Source organism: Mastigoproctus giganteus, chromosome 6, assembly GCF_048544385.1.
Source record: "Mastigoproctus giganteus isolate SK-2022 chromosome 6, ASM4854438v1, whole genome shotgun sequence".
NCBI classification, from domain to species: domain Eukaryota; kingdom Metazoa; phylum Arthropoda; class Arachnida; order Uropygi; family Thelyphonidae; genus Mastigoproctus; species Mastigoproctus giganteus.
The window spans coordinates 194768171-194789507 of NC_143580.1; the positions used below are offsets into that span (position 1 = coordinate 194768171).

At 37.0% G+C, this 21337-nt stretch overlaps 1 protein-coding gene across 4 annotated transcripts in view; it reads left to right on the forward strand.

Annotated features, from left to right (window-relative positions):
• LOC150084851 (uncharacterized) overlaps positions 1-21337 on the forward strand; it is a 231879-nt gene that overhangs the window by 118324 nt on the left and 92218 nt on the right. The window contains exon 1 of one of the 4 annotated variants that reach the window (XM_090376647.1): positions 15504-15586. The exons of the other annotated variants lie outside the window; for them this stretch is intronic. The gene's annotated coding sequence lies outside the window, so the exon portion shown is untranslated. Of the gene's footprint in view, positions 1-15503; positions 15587-21337 lie in introns of those variants that run through there. 4 annotated transcript variants of the gene reach the window in all.

The window sequence follows — 21337 nt, forward strand, 5'->3', positions numbered from 1 at the left end:
ATATTAACCTCACCTTTAAGTGTTTCAAGCAATTTATTTCGTAATCCAAACACGAAATCAACAACCGATGCTTCAGATAAATTTACAGAGTCACATTGACCCATGTCAGGCTCAGCTCGAGCCAGAGCAAGGGTAGGAAAGTGCTCGAAGATACCAATCAGTTTAACAAATGGTTGCTTCAAAGTTTCAAGGTCAGCCTTAATAAGCTCAGGGGAAACAGTCAGGCCTGCTGACATAGACGAAGGCTCAGAAGAATCCAGATTTGGAAAAAACCATCCTAGTAAAAAGGTGCAAAATTCAGCCTGGATGAAAAGCTGAAAAGCAACTTTCATCAATAATTTCGGAGGAAGACACTACCGGGTGCTGAAAATCAGATAATGTGAAGAGAGGGGCACAGATAATCCACAACACAATTTTCGAGTAAAAGTGTCCATTGGTTACAAAGTTATGAGTGATTCCTTAAATTCCCACCAGGGGCGCTGAAAATTATATGTTTGAACAAATTTGGTCAAGTACCTAACTTCCAAGTTTCAAGTCCCTAGGGTCCATAAAAGAGGAAATGTAGCAGTTTAAAGTCAGTACCGCTATCAGCCCAAAATAAGAAAAATGCTTCCCAGGCCTACAAGAAGACAGATTTCACTTAAAATACATAATTTGCCATCAAAGGAAATGAGATACCACAGAATATCTTATCCGCAGCAAAAAACCTACCTTTGATGGAATCCAAAAACCAACAGCTTCTAATATTTTGTACACCTTGTATGTAGTTTATGCAATTTCAAAATGGCAGTCCCCTATGTAGGCCGCCATAATAAAACATAGCAAGCAAGCAATGACATCATCAAAGATAGCAGCCTCCACAAGCAGTTTCCCTCCAAAACTCACACGTGATTACCGCCATATTGGCCTGAAGGAAGAAGACAAGATAGCAGGCCAAAAACAACAAAAACATTAACTTTTAATGTAAAGCAAGAAATCCAAAAGGCTGGCTATTGGCAGCATAAAATTCCACACAAAATACTCTGTGGTACATGTTCGTGTCAGACGGCACCTGGGATTTCTCCCATCTCCGCTACTCTGTGGGACAGCATGGCCTAGAGGAATTGAAGGAAGAGCGTTGCCATTGTGGAGCAAAACAGCTTTTAAACTTGGCTTTGATGAGTCTGTGAATAGCCTCCAGTCCTGTGGGTTGTGCTCCAAATTCAAAGCTGTCATCAAACCATTGACATCACAGCAGGCAACTAGGTTATTTTCACTTTTAAAATATGGAGTCAAAGCATTCTGCCTGCTCCTGTACATGGACACCTTGGCATTTGGTTGCAGAAGATTCCACTGTTGCAGCCTTGATCCCAGAAGCTTTGCTTTATCTTTCGAGAGATCTAGGTCTCGAATTAGATCACTTAGTTCACCTTGAGTGATTCTGTGTGACTCAGGTTCTGGCAAAAAATCAGGAACCTGTGATATTGAAGGCCCAGGTTGACCATCATTCCTCACACTGTCCCCATATTCATCAGACTCCAAAGTGTACTCTTCTTGAGGGTGAGGTACAGGAAGACCATCCCCATGTGCCACTGGTCGGATAGCTGATGGGATGTTGGGGTATTCCTCAGTTCACTTCCTTTTTTTTTTTTTGACATGCCATGCTAAAGAGGAAGCACCATGCAGAAATAAGTCATTTACATGAATTGAAGGGGCTCCCTCCAAATCATTGGGATGGCAAAAGGCATTGAACGTCCTTTGTTATTCAACCATCCACGGAGATTTATAGCACGTGTAGGCGCCTCCGTAGCCAGGTGGGCCGGAGCAGCAGTGCGTAGCACATGCTTCTTGATTGGACTGGGGCTCGAGCCCGTGACCACCAAACACGGAGGATGCGGAAAGGTCAGGGAATGACCACCCCATATCCCCGGAGCAATATGGCCTTAGTTGCTAATGCTCCTTAAAAAAAAAAAAAAAAAAAAAAAAAAAACCCAAATAACAGCACGTGTAGCAGAAAATACGAGGTGCCTAGGGTTTGTCGTCATCCTCTACCTTACAGCCAAAATAATGGTAGTAGGCTGTCTTAATAAGTGGAGTCAATTGGCGTTTCTGAGTATTTTCTACTTTTTTCTGTATTTTCTGACATTTTCCTCTCAGTTTCTGAGTAGAAAATGTTACATCAACACACACTTAACAAAAATTGTCAACGTTGTTAACACATTTACGTGGCATCCTGGCTTTTTACGTAATTTTTTTTCCATGAACCTAAAAAAAAGAGAAATGAACATCACCCATAACATTACTTGCAAGGTAAATTATACACAGAAATAAAAAAATAATAATAAATTAAATTAAATAAAAAGACAAAAAAAAAAAAAACACGGCGTATCGGTTCCTGTTTCAGTGTTACCTATCCGTTCTCTAGACTCCAATATTCCCCTAAATCATAAGATGGGCTATATCGTGGAACCGAGAGCTAAGAGTTTTTAATGTTATATTCGTTTTTCTTATGCTGAAATTAAGAAGAATTGACTGTTTACAATCCAGAAACATTTTTGGTGTTGACCAGTGGAATTGGCAACTGAAGTTTAACATTGACAAATGCAAAATACTGCTTATGGATAGAAGTAACCCCAATGAAACGTACCAACTGTATGGTACTACACTCAGGGAGGTGGAGAATAAAAAAGAGATGGTGGTAATTGTGCAGTCAGATATGAAGTTCTCTGAGCAGTGCAGATGGGCTGCCAGTGCAGGTCATGGAGTTTTGTCAGTGATATATAGGAATTTTGCTAGTAGAGACAAGAAAGTGATTATCCCTTTGTATAAAAGGCCACGCCTTGTGTATTGCGTACAGGTCCGGAGGTCTCATTTTAGGATGGATTTAAGTTGCGCGAGTACAGAGAAAGGCAACAAGATTGAGCGGAACGAAGGGGTCCCTTACCAAGAAAGGCTTAACTTCTGCAAATTGCAGCCTCTGGACACTAGCCACCTGTGCGGAGTATAAGGCCTTGAATGGATTGAGCAGGCTCAATGCTGTTGGGATTCTTCCTCTTGCTCAGATTACAAACCTGAGGGGCCATAAACTGAAATTGAGGAAAGACAGTTGTTGAATAGATATGCGGAAAAAATTGCCTTTAGCCAGCGAAAAGTTGGTAGTTTAAATAAATTCGAGGAGGAACTGGACAAGCGTTTAGAGGGAATGTATGTATGAATTTTTTTTTTTTTTTGTTTGACTGATGCTACATAAGCTTGCTTTCTTGCATCACATACCTCTACTACTATTTGATATTAAAAGTGAACTAAACGTCACCGTTTAGATTTTACGATTAAAATCGATTTTATTTAATATTCATATATACACAAGCCCAACGATTGTAGTGTGAGTAGAGGCGAGACAACTGCCGTTTATAACCAGCACTTTTACGCGTACTGAAGAGCGACATCACATACAGATATTGTTTTTTTTTTTTTTTTTTTTTTTTTTTTTTCCCCTTTAAATAAAATCGGTTTACGTTCGTTTCTTAAGTATGTCAATGGCATTTTTAGGCTAAATATAAGGCGGGTAACAACTTTTCAATTGGGGGAAGGGGGACAGTCGATTAGACAAAATTTTAAGTTAGCAATCGTAAAATCTAACCGGCAGTTCAATTTTAACATAAAATTCAAACATTTTTTTTTTCTAAATAAAACAACAAAAGAGTCCATATGACAGTCTGAAATTAAAAAATAAGAGATATATTCCTTTTAATTGAAACCCGATACGGCTTCATCTGCCAATAGATAAACTTCATTTTGTCTCAATGTTTTGTATCATTTTTTAAAAATTTGTTATTCACTTTGATGTTGTATTATTTGATATTGTATGTTCGTTGATCGTTCACTTCTCACACACAAGTTAGGTAACCTTATTTCAGGTTGGTGCCTGTAATATTTTGATATTTTCTTCTTAAGATAGGGCTGCTGTTTTATTGATTAATTACTGTCGAGTAGACATTCAATAGGATTGCTCTGAAATCGTTATCCACTGTATAAGTTGATATTTGAGTGATAATAATTGATGTTATTCCTGGCTTCGTCGTATCCGATGGATTTACAGCAGTAGCTTGCATAGCCCCCTATCTTTGTTATTGGAATGTAGATAAGATTTCCAGGGCCATTCCTGACGCTTCTGTGATATAATGGGGGGGGGGGGATGTCTATTGGGACGTAAATAGGTATGACGTCATCTTGCAGATTTTTTTTTTTTCCTTCCTGAATTTAATTTTATGTAAACTGGAATTTCAGGTATATGTATGCAGTGCTTCCAGACACAGTGCTATTCACATTTACTATATTGGAATTGATGATATTTATTTTAAATATCGGTATTGTGTGTTTTATTTGCGATTTGGCATTCATGTTTCCATGGAATGAGCGCTAACGTTTTTTTCTGTGAAAAAAAAAACAAGTGATTTTCGCACCTTACAGGGAAGTGATGTTGCATGATAATTTTCTCTACTTTTTAACAAATTTATTCTTGCAGACAGAGCCTTACAAAGGTACTTGGGGACCGGGATGCAAAAGGAGTTAAGGGGTCTCGTTTATTTATGTTGAGACTTTGATGGCTCCCTCGATCGGGGGCCTTGGTGCGGCGCATCCAATGCACACCCCATTTGCACGGTCCTGCTTGTAGAATATAGTTCTAAGAATTTTTTTATTTTTTACAGTTACGCTATTCCTGTGATTAAGTTTTTAAACCGAATTGGAAATATACAAGCAACATCAATTTTCAGTGAAGTGGTATTAATTAATATTCACACGATGATGCAAGAATTTACGAAGCTGTCAGTCGTTAAAAAAATTTAGTCGCAATCTCTTATATTAACTAATTTATGAAAATTTTATATTTCTTGTAATAGGGGTGAGATCATAGTACCTTTTCGTATCGTATTATATCGTAATGCATATATGGGTATATGTAACAATTACGGGCAACTCTAATATAATAATTTTCTTTTCTTTCCTTTTTTTTTTTCTTCTCACATATCCCAATGATTTAAAAACCATATGCCCTAATATGTTTTCTTAGGTAAGGTAGTCAAAATTATATTTATATTGTGAAATGCGATATCTAGTTGGATATAGCAATTTACAATATTAAATCCAGTGAATGGATTTAATTGTAAACTGGACGCTAACGGAAAAAAAAAAAAAAAAAAAAGTCATAAAAGTAGTCTATTTATTTAATTTTCAGTTAGACCAGCGTTTTTAAAAATGTGGCCCCTCTGCCCGGTACTGGTCTTGTAGTAGTGGTTTTATTAGCGGCAAATGATGCAAGAAAGCAAGCTTATATAGCATCAGCAAAAAAAAAAAAAAAAAACATTCAAGGCCTTAAACGCTTTAGTCAGATCACCTAACAGGGTCTGCATATGCTGCAATTTGCAAAAATTAAGCCTTTCTTGGTAAAAGCTCCCTTTTGTTTCCTTCACCTGTCTTAGTTTTGACCTTCTCTGCACCCGTTCCAGCAATCTACAGCCTTCCTAAAGTGAGGCCTCCAGACATAGTTTTCATGATGCGGCATAACCATGGCCTTGAAAGGGATAATCGCCTCCTTATCCCTGCTAGCAAAATTTTCTGTATATCATTGACAAAACCTCATGAGCTGTCCTGGCAGGTCTGCGCTGTTAGAGAATTTCATTCCTGACTGAGCAATTATCCCCCGCGCCTCCGTAGTCAGGTGGGAAGGAGCAGCAATGCATAGCACATGCTTCTTGATTAGACCGGGGTTCGAGCCCGTCACCACCAAATACGGAGGATGCGGAAAGGTCAGGGAATGACCATCGCATATTCCCGGAGCAATATGGCCTTAGTTGCTAATGCTCCTAAAAACCAAATAACAAACAAATAAACAGCAATTATCCCTCTTTCATTTTCTACTAACCTGAGTGTACCACACAGTTGATAAGGCCCTCTTGGGATTACTGCTACCTATATGCAGTACCTTGCATTTGCCAATGTTAAACTTCGACTGCCATTTCTCAGCTCATCGAACCTAGATCTTGTTGCAGTGGCTCATGCCGATTGCTGTCGTTAACCACCCTACCAACCTTTGTATCATCTGCAAACTTAGACATTAAGCCTAATATACCTTCAACGGTATCATTAATAAATATTGAAAACAATGAGCCCAGCACTGAACTCTTGGACTCCACTGCTAACATTGGTTCACGAATAGCCCATTGATAACCACTCTCTGGCAGCTTCTTCTTAACCATCGCTTTATCCATAGCAGTACCTTGCCCTTAATGCCATATTCCTCCAGTTTATACAGCAATCTTTTATGTGCAACAGAATCAAAAGCTTTCCTGAAATCAAAATATACAATATCAAAATTATTTTTTGTATCCATATCATTGCATCATAGTAATCTTATCAGATTGGCTAGACAAGATTGCCCCTTAACAAATCCATGCTGTTGACTGCAGTATAATTGCATTCTTGCCCAGATGGTCCTGCAATACTTCTTTAACCAGCGATTCCATTATTTTCCCTGGAACACGTTAAGCTAACAGGTCTAAATTTACTCATGTCACCTTTTTGAACCTCTCTTTATGAATTGGGGATATATTCAGACATCTCCAGTCCATAAGGACCTTCGTGGATGTTCTCATAATTATGGCTAAAGGCTTGCTGACCTCATTTACTGCCTGTCTTAATATGATTGGATGGATCCGATCCAGCACAGGTGGCTTTTTTATGTTCAGCTTCAATAATTCCTATTCCACTTTCCCCTTCCTTAAAGAATTCCTCATGTGTGAATACAGATGCAAAATACCTATTCAATTTGTCAGCGACATGAGTAGGGTCATCAAAAGTTAATCCACTGACATCAAGCGGCAAAATTCAGTGCCGTACCTAGGTAATTGTGAACCGAGCGGTCGCCTGGGGCCTTGAATGTGGGGGGCCCGAAGTCCGATGATATTTAATTTTTTTAAATATTAAAAAAAAGGTTGTTTCTTAATATAATAATTTTATTGCACAATAAAATTTATAATTTTAATATTATTTTAATATTAATATTATAATTTTATTTCAAAATTCAAATTCAATTTTATAAACAGATGTTAAAATAAATTAATTTTTGCCTATTTTTATTATTTAAACCTAGTTTAAATGCAACAAAAACTCATAATAATGCAGATATACATTTAAAACTGTTCGCTTTGATCAAAACGCTATCCCATTGGATGCTAATCACCGACGGTTTTCAACTGAGCGTCGTTTCAGGGCACTAAAAAATGGCGAAAAGCTAGAAAAAACTTGGTTAATATACTTGGGAAACAAAGGACGCCATTTACTGCTTTTGCTGCAAATTATTTTGTCGTGCAAATATTCTATTGAAAACTACTGAGTGCCGTTCTTGGTGTCATTCACAAGATGGTTTAAGCCCGCATGAGAACTCTCAAAATAATAAAATATGCATGCAACAGTGGAAGGAATTAGATCTCCAGTTAAAATCCAATAAAATTATTGATGTTGTAAATCAAAATTTGATAGAGAAATAAAAAAATAAAAAAATAAATAAATAACCTGAAGAATGATTTTGGAACGAGTAATTTTGATAATTAAATTTTTAGGTTCACAAAATTTGGCACTGAGAGAAAACAATGAAAAATTATTTGAACCAAATATTGGAATTTTTTAGGACAAATAGAGTACAATCAAGAATTTGACAAGAAAATAGTAATAGAGGCGTGATGCAAGAAAGCAAGAACTTATGTAGCATCAGCCAATAAAAAAAAAAAAATAAATAAAAATAAAAAAAAATTCACACAACCATTCCCTCTAAAAGTTTGACCAGTTCCTCCTTGAATTTATTTAACCTATCAACTTCCACAATGACAGATGGAAGTTTGTTCCAGCAATTAGCCACCTGCTAGCTAAAAGCAAATTTCCGCACATCTATTCTACAACTCTTTCTCAATTTGAATTTATGCCCCTTAGGTTCGTAGTCTGAGCAAGAGGTTGAATCCCATTAGAATTCAGCGTGCTCAACCCATTCAAGGCCTTTATACACCTCAATCAGATCACCTTGCAGGTGCCTAGTCTCCAGCCGCTGAAATTTGCAGAACTTAAGCCTCTCTTGGTAAGAGGATCCCTTCATTCTCCTCACCAATCTTGTTGCCATTCTCTGTACACGCCCAAGGAAATCTACATCCTTCCTAAAATGAAGCCTCCAGACCTGTATGCAGTACACAAGACGTGTACTGACCATGCTTTATACAAAGGGATAATCCCCTCCTTTTTCCTGCTAGCAAAATTCCTGTTTATCATTGACAAAACCCCATGACCTGCTCTTGCAGCCTGTCTGTATTGTTCAGAAAACTTCATATCTGACTACACAATTACTCTCAGGTCTTTTTCATTTTCTATCACCCTAAGTGTAGTACACACAGTTGGTACGTTCCTCTGGAGTTACTTGTACGGTTGTACCCATAAGCAGTACTTTGCATTTGTCAATGTTAAAATGTTAAATAGAAGAGCTTTTTATGTTCCGTGTGTCTGAACATAAAAAATAGAATTATTTTTTGGAATATTACAAAAGATTAGCATTAGTAGTGGCACATGATGCAAGAAAGCAAGCTTATACAGCACAGCCAAAAAAAAAAAAAAAAAACACCCTTCCCATTTCACTGATCCATTCATTCCAAATGTTTGTCTATTTCTGCCTTGAATTTATTTAAGCTATCAACTTCTACAACAACAGCTGGAAGTGTATAGTGTGTTCGTGTCTAACGGCACCAGGGGTTTCCCCCATCTCCATGTATGGTCCAGCAATCAACTACCCTCTGGCTAAAGGCAAACTTCCGCACATCAATTCTACAACTGTCTTTCCTCAGTTTGAATATACGCCCCCTCAGGTTTGTAATCTGAGCAAGAGGAAGAATCCCATCATCATTGAGCCTGCTCAATCCATTCAAGGCCTTATACACTTCAATCAGATCGCCTCGCAGGTACCTAGTCTCCAGCAGCTGCAATTTGCAGAACTTGAGCCTTTCTTCATAAGAGCACCCCTTTGTTCTCGTCACCAGTCTTGTTGCCTTTCTCTGTACTCGTTGTAGCAACTCTACATCCTTCCTAAAATGAGGCTTCCAGACCTGTACGCAGTACTCAAGGTGTGGCATGACTGTTGCCGTATACAATTATTATACACGATTTGTGCTGCTTTGCCAAGCAGCTGAGATATTACTGTGAAATCTCTACCAGAAATAAAATAAGATGTGAAGGAAAGATAACTGCTGTTGAAGCAGTACGATATCAATTACGGATATTACAACTGCATTAAATGAAATCATGGAACAGGCCAAATGAAAAGATGCAAAAAAGTGTAGGTGTTTGGTAGGAAATATTGAGTATTATAAATAAAAAGTAAAGCGTGCAAAGTAGTATAATTGATATGAACACTGCAATTGTATTGATAGAATCTTAGTCAACTAAATGGATTTAGAACTTTGATTTAAATTGTGTGTGGATAAAGCTATAGACATTGTTGGAAGTACCGTCAGTGTTACCAGAAGTGCAGGTTGCCAGAAAAAAGCGTGAAACTTCATCAGAAGAATGCTCTATTGATCCAACCAAAAGGTTTGAAATGGATTTTTTTAATATAATGATCGATGTAGCTATTGTTAGCTTACAAGAAAGATTTGATCAGACGAATGAAATGTTATCGGCTTTTCATCGTATTCTTAAATCAAAAAAGTTCATGAATTTATTTGAAAGTGCGACAGAAACGGAAAGTCAGCACCTTGAAGCAATTTTAATGGCGAAGACGGGACAGCGACATCGATGCCAAAGAGTTACGTCAAGAAATCCAATCTTTGAAGCATGTTTTAAAAAAAAAAAAATTTGGTTACTTAGAATTATTGACATTTATTCAAGAAAAAACAGTTGAATTATATGCCAACATCATCATTTCTCTTCGACAATTACGGTAGGTACCTCCGTAGCCAGGTGGGCAGGAGCAGCAGTGCGTAGCACACGCTTCTTGATTAGCCCGTGACCACCAAATACGGAGGATGCGGAAAGGTCAGGGGATGACCACCGCATATCCCCGGAGCAATATGGCCTTAGTTGCTAATGCTTCTAAAAACCAAATAACAACCAATTACGGTTGCGTCTGGAGAGGGGAGTTTTTAAGACTCAAAATGATCGAAACATATTCAAGAGCAATTAGCCAAGAAAGAATTAATGGATTGGCCATTATGTCACTAGAACAAGATGTATTAAAAGATATAAAAACATCAGACGCTACAGACAAATTTATATCCAATATCGTAAGGTAATGATGTGAAAAATTTTTGGGGCTTTTTTTTTTTTTTTTTCCAATTTTGCGAATACACCTTAAATTTTGGCGAGGGGTCTCCCCAGATGAATATTTCGCCCGGGGCCGACAGAAGTTTGGGTTCGGCACTGCACATACTTGTGTTTCCAGTACAGATACATTTTTATTTTCTTTCGTCACCATATCACTAGATACGTTTTCCTTTCCATCATGGCTTGTTTAAGGCACAGATACACCACTGGTATTCACTTGTGATAAAAATTTATCCATAGAAAAAGAGTTTAACGTTTTTTTCGCGGGTTTTCTTCAAATTTCTTTTTTTTTTCGCACCAGGCAGTTTTTGTTTATTCATAGTGATTTATTATTAACTATGTGGTGCAAGGAAGCCGAGGCTTTTGCTGCACAAGTAAAAAGAAAAAAATCCGGATTTACCCAGAGAGAGAGAGAATCACCAAAAAGATAAGAATGATGATATCCAGCTTAGGACCCTGGGTGTGCCAAGCCCATACTCACCAGATGTGAGCCCTCAAGGTTAATTATAGCCCACATTCTATTATTTCTTATTTTCTGATAATAACAAAAAATTTGAAGTTAAATAATAATATATTTAATAACTTTATTTAATATAATTGTAATCTGTAACTTCCATTACAGCTAAACGCTCAAACTGATTTGATTTGTATGAGAAATATTTACGCAGTAATCCGCTCTGCTGTCTGTTCGCGACTGGAATATACTTGGAGTCATGGGTAAGTAAGTACCTCTATTCGCTGGAATAGGGGTTAGGAAGTAAAGAGAGCATGCGCAATTCTTTTACCAGCGTGACCACAGTCCATCACTATGGATAATCTATTACTATTAGCTACATGGTGCAAGGAAGCCTGAGGCTTATGCTGCACCAGCCAAAAAAAAAAAAAAAATTCCCGAGTTACCCTGAGAGAGAGAGAGAGAGAGAGAGAGAGAGAGAGAGAGAGGTCTAAGGGAACCAAGAAAGGGAAGAATGATGATATTCAGCTCAGGACCCTGGGTGTGCCAAGCCCATACTCACCAGATGTGAGCTCCTGGGGATAGTCCATGGCATAATCCTCCCAGAATCGCGGTAATGCGTAATTGCTCGTAAATACAATCCTCTGTTTAAAGTAGTTCGTTAAACAGAGGGTTTAACGAATTTCTTTATAGCGAATTTTTCTGAATTCTCCTGCTAAGGAGAATTCCTAAGGTATTTGGCGCCCGGAGCCAATTTAAAATTGACTCCATCTTTAAAATTTTCTTCATATGTAAGTTTCAGGTTTTCAGGTTGTTGTCGCCCGGGCGCAGTGTACCCCTGTTCCCTCGGGACGGCTCCTGGCCCTTGGACATTACATTTAAAATAGTTTCCATAGAACGAAGAAAATTTTCATATAACAATGGATTACGAGAGACCAACTGGGTAAGCATTGTTTGCATCTCTGGCCTTTAGGCAATTAGAAAGCACGAATGAATAGTTAAATGGGATTACCGTTCCGCAATCTAGTGGTAAATAAATTTTCTGTTTATACTCCGGGACGACCAAACGGTCAGAGGAGTTTACTTACTAGGGCTTACAATACCGGGATCCCGGTCATTTTTTTTCAGGTATTGATACAAAAAATACCGGTTTTTCGGTACTAATTAAAAAAAAAAAAAATTGTTTATAATTTAATCACATAAAGGTTATAAAATGACCTTTATGTGATTATGACGTCATTATCTCTACTAACAAATGTTCCATAAATCGTCGATAGGACACCATGCAACATTGCAATCTGTCCACAATTCTCGGAAAACTTCATATCTGACCGTATCATAACTCCCAAGTCCCGTTCCTCCACTACTGACTTTAGTTCAACACCACCAAGTGTATAAGTTATTTTGGGGTTGCTGTTCCCCAGGTGTAAGACCTTGCATTTTGCTGAATTAAAGCATAGCTGCCACTTTTCTGACAATCCCGGAAGTCTATCTATCGTTAGTTACTCTACTGATCTTTATATCATTTGCAAGTTTATACCTCACGCCCTCCATCTCTTCATAGATATCATTTAAGATAATCAAAAACAACAGTGGTTCCAATATTGATCCTTCGGGAACCCCACTTCTTACATTAACCCAATCTGAGGAATAACTATTTATCACAGCCCTCTGCCTGGTGCCCTCAAGCTATCCATCTAAGGATTTTCCCTGTGATTCCAGCCTGCTCCAGCTTATAAAGTAACCACTCATGTGGGACTGAGTCAAATGCTTTGCTGAAATCCAAATAAACAATGTCGAAATTATTCCCTAAATCCAGCTCACGAGTGACCTGTCAAAATGGCTAACCAGATTTGTTTAACATGATTTTACCTTTACAAAACCATGCTGTGTATCCTACAGAATTCCATTTCCATCTAAATGATCCTGAATTCCACCCTTGATCATTGCCTCCATGATTTTCCCTACTACTGAAGTTGACTGTAATTTCGGTCGGTACACTCCAAGAACCGCTTTTATGTTCCAATTTACGCCAATCCAACGGAATCTCTGCTGAGTCCAGTGATGCTCTCATAACCAGCCTTAATGGTTCAATGCACTCACTTGCTGGCTCCTTATATACGGATTATACGGTATATGTCATCAACCACAGGAGCCTCACTCGCCTGTAGGCGCGAAATTTTTCTCATTAAATAATCATTTGAAATTTCAACATCATTACATTTTTTTCAACTTCACTTCCATAACATCTCACTGATACAAAGTGTTTTTTATGTAAATATCGATACAAAGTAACTGTTGAGTTCATCTGCAATTTAATACTGTCCCACGTCCATTACATAAGGGTCCAATCTGATTTGTCCTTCTCTTCTTTGCATTTATATATGTGAAGAATTCCTTAACTGCACTCTTTGCTCTCTTCTTTATTCCTTATCCCTACTCTTTGCTCTCTCCCAAACTCAGTAAAGATACTGTATTGAAAATTATATGTTGGTCTTCCATGTTGGTCTTCCCTGAATAAAACGGCTTTCTCCTTCAGAAAATGATGAACATAATTCAACCATGGAAGACCAACATGGAACAGAACATCAGTGTTCCGCAAATTCTTTCCAAAATAAGAAATCGCCTGACTCCAATGAGATTTTAAAAGATGAACTTGAGTCGGAAATTAATGAAATACTTAACTATTTTTGCTAAAAAAGTTCAAAGCCTACAAAATATGGACTGAGATCGTCTACGATTATCTCAGTACAATAGCACCAGAATAGAATTCTAAAGGGCGTTTTCTGCCGCTAATCAAATACTGTATGTTCCAAAATTAGATCCATTTTAAACGATCATACTATTGATTGCTTATGTTTCTTAAGAGCTCACTTTATTCGGACAGGTAGTGTTGGATGCTTAAACATAACTAAACTTTGCAGTAACAATATGTATTTTTTTGTTTTTAGAATAACCGTATTTTAATGATTTTTTTTCAAAATATTTATTATTGCAATAAAAATTTATTTAAAACATGAATTCAAGTAATTACAGTACTTGTTTTTTTCCTTACTTTATTGCACCTAATTGTCATCAAAATTTATTGAGAAAAACGTTTGTTTTTGGAATACCGGTATTTATCCCGGTTTCAAAAATTAAAAATACCGGTATTAAGATTTTGACCTATATTGTAAGTCCTAGTACTTACTTCATCTTCTGGTTACATACTAGTACAAGTCATATGTACTGTCAGTCAGGTGCCTCTTTATCTTATGCTTCTGTAAAATTGTTTGGTCCGGTTGCCAGAGAACCGAAATATGTTCCACTCGCCAGCAGATAGTATTGTGCTCCATGTAGTACAAGTTGCAATTTGTAACGTACAGCTTGCATGTTGTATCTTCCATCTCATTCTAGGCGATATTATTATTATTAGCCATATGGTGGAAGGAAGCCTGAAACTTATGCTGCACCACCAAAAAAAAAAAAAAAAAAATCCCCGAGTTACCCTGAGAGAGAGTCAAAAGTAGAAAAGAATCATCAAGAAAGAGAAGAATGATGATATCCAGCTCAGGACCCTGGGTGTGCCAAGCTCATACTAACCAGATGTGAACCCCCGGGCTGATATGATGTTACATCATATCAATTGTATGAGCTTATGCTGCATAAGCTCATACAATTGCTTTCTTGCATCACATGCCACTACTACTACATTCCGAGCTAAGCAAACAATTTTAAATGTGACTGTATTATTGTTGGTTTTTGTTGCCTTAAAACATTTTATTGTAGGTTTTTGTTGCATTTAAATAATAAAAAAAAAAAAAGGCAAAAATTAATTTCTTTTAACATCAGATTATAAAACAAGTTGCAATTTGTAACGTAAACAAGTTGCAATTTGTAAGTACTGCTTGCATGTATCTTCCAACTCATTCTAGGCGATATGACGTCACATTCAGAGCTAAGCGAACAATTTTAAATGACTGTATTATTGTGGGTTTTTGTTGCATTTAAATAAATAAAAAAAAAAGGCGAAAATTTATTTCTTTTAACACATGATTATAAAATAAATAAATTTACTGTAATATAAATAAAACAATATTGAATTTTTTTTGTATAATTAAAGTATTATATTAAGAAAACAACCATTTTTTTTTTTTTTTTTTTTTATATTTAAGAAAAATTAAAATATCATCGGAATTCAGACTCCCTACATTCCCGGGACCTGGGTGGTCGCCCATATGGTACTGGTCAAGCCCGTAAACCTTGCACCGGAAAACAGAACGAGTGGAGTTGAGAAACCACCTTTAGATTCAAACACTTACTCTACCACACAGTCCACTCTGCGCTGTCTTGACTTACTGGCCGACCTTTCTTTTTTATATTCACAGATTTCAACATTTTTCGATAACGCACTTAACGTGTTACTAAATTGAAACTTGTATGTTTGTAATCCTTTCTGGATTCTACATTCGTTTAGTATTGAGAAAGCGACAAGAATTTTTTGATCTTTGAAATGCATAAAATTCACAATCTCAAATGGAAACAGTTTCGTTATATGATATCCACGAGTTTGTCATAAACCTTTTCGTGATTCTGAAATTACTTGACCATCAGGTACCGCACATCACTATAAATTCACTTATCACTGAATGTGTGCCAGTAGGCCACGGCTACCATCGCTGTTTGAAGTGCGCAGTATTTTGTAAATCGATTATAGCACTGTTATATCTGGCCGTAGTCCCATTCACAGTCGCTTTCATCCGAAGACAGCGTGACATGAATGATTTAATGATAAAATTAATTCCAAGGCTAGCATTAGTGAGTAAAACTTTTTAGTGTTCTCATAAGCTGCTCTATCAAATTCGTTCTGTTAAGTGTTTTGGTTTTTCTTGATTCATTTTTTACCCTTTCTTCTCTCGCTCTTTTTGGCTCAGGAAAATATATAATAAAATGGGTATTTCCATCTTTATTTGTATAGCACGAACAGAGATTTGCATGTAATTTTCTGATTTAGTGGTATTTACATCAAAAGCAGTGACGTATCTAGAAATTTTGTCCGGAGAGGTCTCGTACGGTTCACATTAGTGGCTTTTAGTACTCATCAACACGTGACTACAGTTATATAACGTAAAACAATGTTCTTCTCCACACCATTCTCCCAGTGCGCAACATAGAGTTCGTGTCATTCAGTTTTCATTATTAATTAAATGCTGGTTTTTGAGTGATTGTATTTTACTTAAATATAATTATTTTTGTTTTCTTTAAATATTTAAAATTTTTTTTTATGTGTAATCGTATATTGTGTATAATATACTTGTAATTACATATAGTAGTGTTCTCCCCGCACCAGCACAAATATGTATACAGTACTGTATAAACTCGCAAGCAGTGGCATAGCTAGAATTTTTGGACCACAATGCAAAGACTAGTGAATGGCCCTCAGTTTATTTTTATTTAATATTGAACGCCAATGTACGTAACATTCACCAAATAAAACAATAAGAAACTGTTAAAGAGTTAGTACACTAAAATAAGCAATTTAATAATCTATATCATTATAAAGTTGGTTCTTATTTAAAAATACATCTTCCTGACATGTATGCAAAGAGCACTAATTAATCTTTAAGGTCCATTTTGGTGTTCAGTACCTAATGTTGCATGATAATTTAATCTGGTTTGTCATATAGCATTTCATTTATAATCTTTTATTGTTTTTAATTTACTAAATGACTTTTATAACAGTATATATTTCTTATGTTTTCATTAATGGAAGCATAAGATATAACATATGATAGTGCTCTACGATTATATTAACAATAACTTTGTTATTTGATATAAATTTTTCTCTGTAATATATATTTATGAAAAAATCTTTCTAAGACAAAGCTGACCCCCCCCCTCCCCATTACTCATAAGCATTGCTAATTCTTGCAATGTGGTAGCTTTGCCTTTGCTCTAAAGATAGATAAGAAGATATTTTTTTCATTATACATGTGAGGTGTGGCAATAAAGTTCCTGGAAGGTGCAATAAAAAGAACACAAAGTAAAGGAGCTCAAAAATGGTATCGTTTTTATTCAAAGTAATTACCACCTGATGGAATGCACTTATTACACTGTTCTAAAAGTTTCTGAAGAAAGTCAGTGAAGGCCTCCAAAGAGATGATGTTCAGTGCAGTGGTTAAGTTTTTCTTTATTCCCTCAGCATCCTGAAATCTCTTTCCTTTGGAGTGCAGTTTTCACCTGGGGAAAGCAGAAAAAGTTTGCTGGTGGCAGATCGGGGGAATAGGGTGTATGGTTGACCTTACAATGCCATATTTCATCAGAAATGTGTCCACAACAAGTGCAGAATGGGTTTGAGGCATTGTTGTGTTACGAGAACCAGCTGCCTTTCTCTTGAAATTGTGGCCTCACCTAGCAAATGCACTTCAACAGTCTTTGAAGCACCTACACGTAGAATGCAGCATTGACTGTCTCCCCTTCAGCTAGAAATTCCTTGTGAATCACACACACCCTTTGTTGAAAAATGTGATCAACATCATCTTTGATCGTGAACTTCTGTAAACAACTCTGAGCCTTGGTGATGCTTTTGAAGTCCACTGTATGTGCTGGTGCTTTGTGTCTGGGTCATATTGAAACACCCAACACTCATCAACAGTGACAATACAGTCAAGGAATTAGGATTATTTTAATAAGTCTGGATGAAGTCTTTGCATGATGACACTGTTTACTTCTGCTCATATGTGAAGCCGTGTGGCTTCTATGTTTTAAGTAGTAGTTGCCACACAGCCTCACAAACAAACCTATCTGCACAAATTTCTTTTCCCCAATTCTTCATGTAGAATTTGACAACTCGCTTCCTTATTCATGTCAAACTCACCAGCCATCATTCTGTCCGAATCATTCAGTCCATCAACCGCTCCGAATGCTCTCCTTGAGTCATCGCGAATATCCTCATGTCTGTCGTTGAACAGCTTATGCTATTCAGATACACTGGTACAACTTAATGTTTCTTTACCATAAACAATTTTTAAACTTTCATATGTTCATATTGTTGATTTTTCCAGTTTAAAGTAAAATTTGATATTCAGTTGTTGCTCCATTGCAGAACCACAACATGGAATGTTAATGCTACTAATAAAACTGGTTGTTACTTGCAAACTGTCAGCCTACTAGACAATTTCTACTATTATACCAGCCGTGGGTAGCACAGTGGCATAATCACATCCTCTCCATGCCCGGTGAAAAGACCAGAGTTCGAATCCCATCAGTGACAAGGAATTTTTATGGGCCTTTTTTCACAGTGTGGCTGAGTTAGTTGGTCTCAGGCTGAGGTCTGAGGGTAGTGTGGCTTTTTCTTCTGGAAACTCTGGTTTTTCATCCAGCAAACAAAATATCGACCACAGAAAACAGGCAATGTACAGACATTAAATACGGCATAATGTGTCACCTAAGTTGTTTATGTGGCTAAAACCCTACAGCAAAACAAAAAAAGTTGTACCACCATCTGTTGGAGGAGGTTTGAACTACTGCCATTTCTGTTAATATTCAAACTCATTGAAAGCAGCAGCACAAGTCTGGGAACTTTATTGGCGTGTGTGTGTGAAGGTGAATTGGAAAGTAAGGAAACAAGTTTAATAAATAAAACTCTACAGTTATGAACCAAACATTATTAACATCTACCTAATATCGTGTTGGACCACTTTTACTGTGATAACTACTTGCACCTGACATGGAATTTACTCCACAAGACTGCAGAAGGTATCCTGGATCATCAAAGAGAAGGGTATCCTGGAGTTTTGCAATGGAGTCAGGTACTGGTGATTGTATTAATGCCACAGACAGTGCTCCAATTTGTACAGCCTTCGTTTATGTGCAACAGTATCAAAGGCTTTCCTGAAATCCAAATATTTGATATTAAAATTATGTTTTATATCCAGTTCTTTTGTTACTGTGTCATAGTATCCAAACAGATTGCTGAGACAAGACTGCCCCCTTGACAAATCCATGGTGTGTCTACAATATGATTTCTTTCTTGTCTAGATGGTCCTGCATTACTTACATTACTTCTTTAACCAGTGACTCCATTATTTTTCTTGGAACAGAGGTTAAGCTAACAGGTCTGTAATTATTCATTTCAACTTTTGATCTCCCTTTGTGAATTGGATATATAACTGGTCCATAGGGACCTCCCCGAATCCAAAGATGCTCTGATAATTATGGCTAAAGGTTTGCTTATCTCCTTTGCTACATCCCTTAATATATGGATAGATTCCATCCATACATTAAGGGAGGATTGTGTTTAGCTTCAGTGAGTTCTCTTCCACATTTTTCCTCACTTGTGACAAAATCATTTAGCCTCATTTTGTCAAAATTTATATGCATCCTATGCACTTTTCTTCTCTGCCACGTGTCTCAGTAGGCCATCTGACATCCAGTATTTCTTTGTTGATATGAAAAGCCTAGTAGTTTTTACAACTACTTCTGTGAATGATTCCCATGTAAAATTTGCTTTTGGTAACACCATCGGTTAGTCCCACTGTATAGTATTTAAAGCTGTCTGAGACCACTGTAGTTACCCTTACAAAAACCCTTCCCTCTACTGTTGATAGTAGTTATGTGTTTAAGTAAATCTCACATGAGTAAACTGTTATCACTGCCACACAATGGTTCTTTTACCTGCAGATTCTTAATGCATTAAGCGAAGCTGCCGGTAATGAAATCAAAAGTATTGCTTCCTCTTGTTTCCTCTCTGATGTGCTGCTATAGAAAATAGTCATTCAGTAAATCCGCAAAAAGTTTGCTAGTGTGTTTCAGTCAATATCTGGAAATAGTCATTAGGTCTATAGCACACTCCTACTGTGATTTTTGTTTTCCCAGTGCTTATGTCATACCAAACTGACATAAGCACTGGATGCACTTCCTTAGATTTAATATGCTTCTTAACTAAGAGCATAACCCCTCCCTTCCTCCTCTTTTTCTTTCTGTACAAAATAGTTTAGTGTTATTTTGGCATAATAATGTTATTCACAGGTTCTTCCTTATCACCAGCCATTTTCAATCCACTGCAGGATGAAGGCCTCTCCAGCAACTTTCCAGTTCCTTCTGTTTTGTGTGATGGCCACCCATTTACTGCCCATGAACTCTTGAATTTCATCTGTCCATCTCTGTTGTTGTCTTCCAGGTTTTTTTAGCTCCTCTTGGGTACAATTCTGTTATTTTCTTAGTCCATCTATCATCATGTCTCTGAGCTATATGTCCTGCCCAAGTCCATTTCAGTTCTTAGTTTTGATAAGAATGTACTTTACCTGAGTTTTCTGCCTTATCCAACAGTCTGATTCCTAATATAATTCGTTCCATTCTTCGCTGTGTAGTTTTAAGCTTCTCTTCCATTCTTTTGGTGAGTGACCCAGTTTCACTTCCATAAGTCACGGTTGGGAGTATACATTGGTTCATTATTTTACGTTTCAGACAGATTGGGATATTGCTCCTGTATCACTATATTTCCTGAATGCTGTCCATCCAAGATTTATTCTTCTCTTGACTTCCAGCCATTTATCATTATTACTGCTAACGACGTGTCCAAGATAAGTATATGAATCCACCTTTTCGAATTCTGCTCCTTCAACGATTATATCCCTTCCTGTGGCATACATGTTCATCATTACTTTTGTTTTAACCAGATTCATCATTATTCTGAAATCCTTTCTAACTTACAGAACTGATTAAGGTTTTGCTCTGATTCTTTGGGATCGTGGTTTATGATCACACTGTCATCTGAAAATCGTAAATGGTTTAGGTAGTCATTGACTACCTACACCATTTACATTGACTCCTTTCTGCGACCAGCCCAATCTTCTGAAAGCTTCTTCAAGGGTAGCAATAAACATCTTTGGAGACGTTGTGTCTCCTTGTCGAACTCCTTTCTCAATTTTAAATTTGCTACTGTTTTTGTCTAGTCTAATAAAGGAAGCATTCTCATATTTACAGATTATGCAGCAATAATACTTATGATGCTATCAAATTTTTGTTATACCATTATGTTTATAGAGTTTTAAATTAGTTATAGCCTTACAAGAAATTTCTTAGTTATAAACAACAAGAACAAAAAAAAAAAAAAAAAAAGATACAAGAGGAACCTGCTAGCTGTTTATTTATCACAATTAAAACCCTAAAATTCCACTACCATACACTACACTACTATTTATATAATATCGGTGTGTAGATACACCATAGTCAACTCTTAAGAAACTACAAAGTAGCTGTTGTAGGCATCATTTGCTCTTTCTCATATTGTGCTCTGCCTTCACGACGAGTTGCCATGATATTGCACTACCTCGAATAAGTGACGCTTCACTAATAGAGAAGACTATTGTTACTTATTCTCAGTGAGTACCACCACCTAGACATGTTTCAAGGCTATTGGCCTATCATCAGTGGGTGGGTATGTACCCCGGTATTGCAGACATGACGACCCAGTTGTGAAGATAATCACACAATACGAGAGATACTAAAAGGTGTATATGATAATATTTAAAATAACTAAATGCACAAGGCATAATACATTAAGAG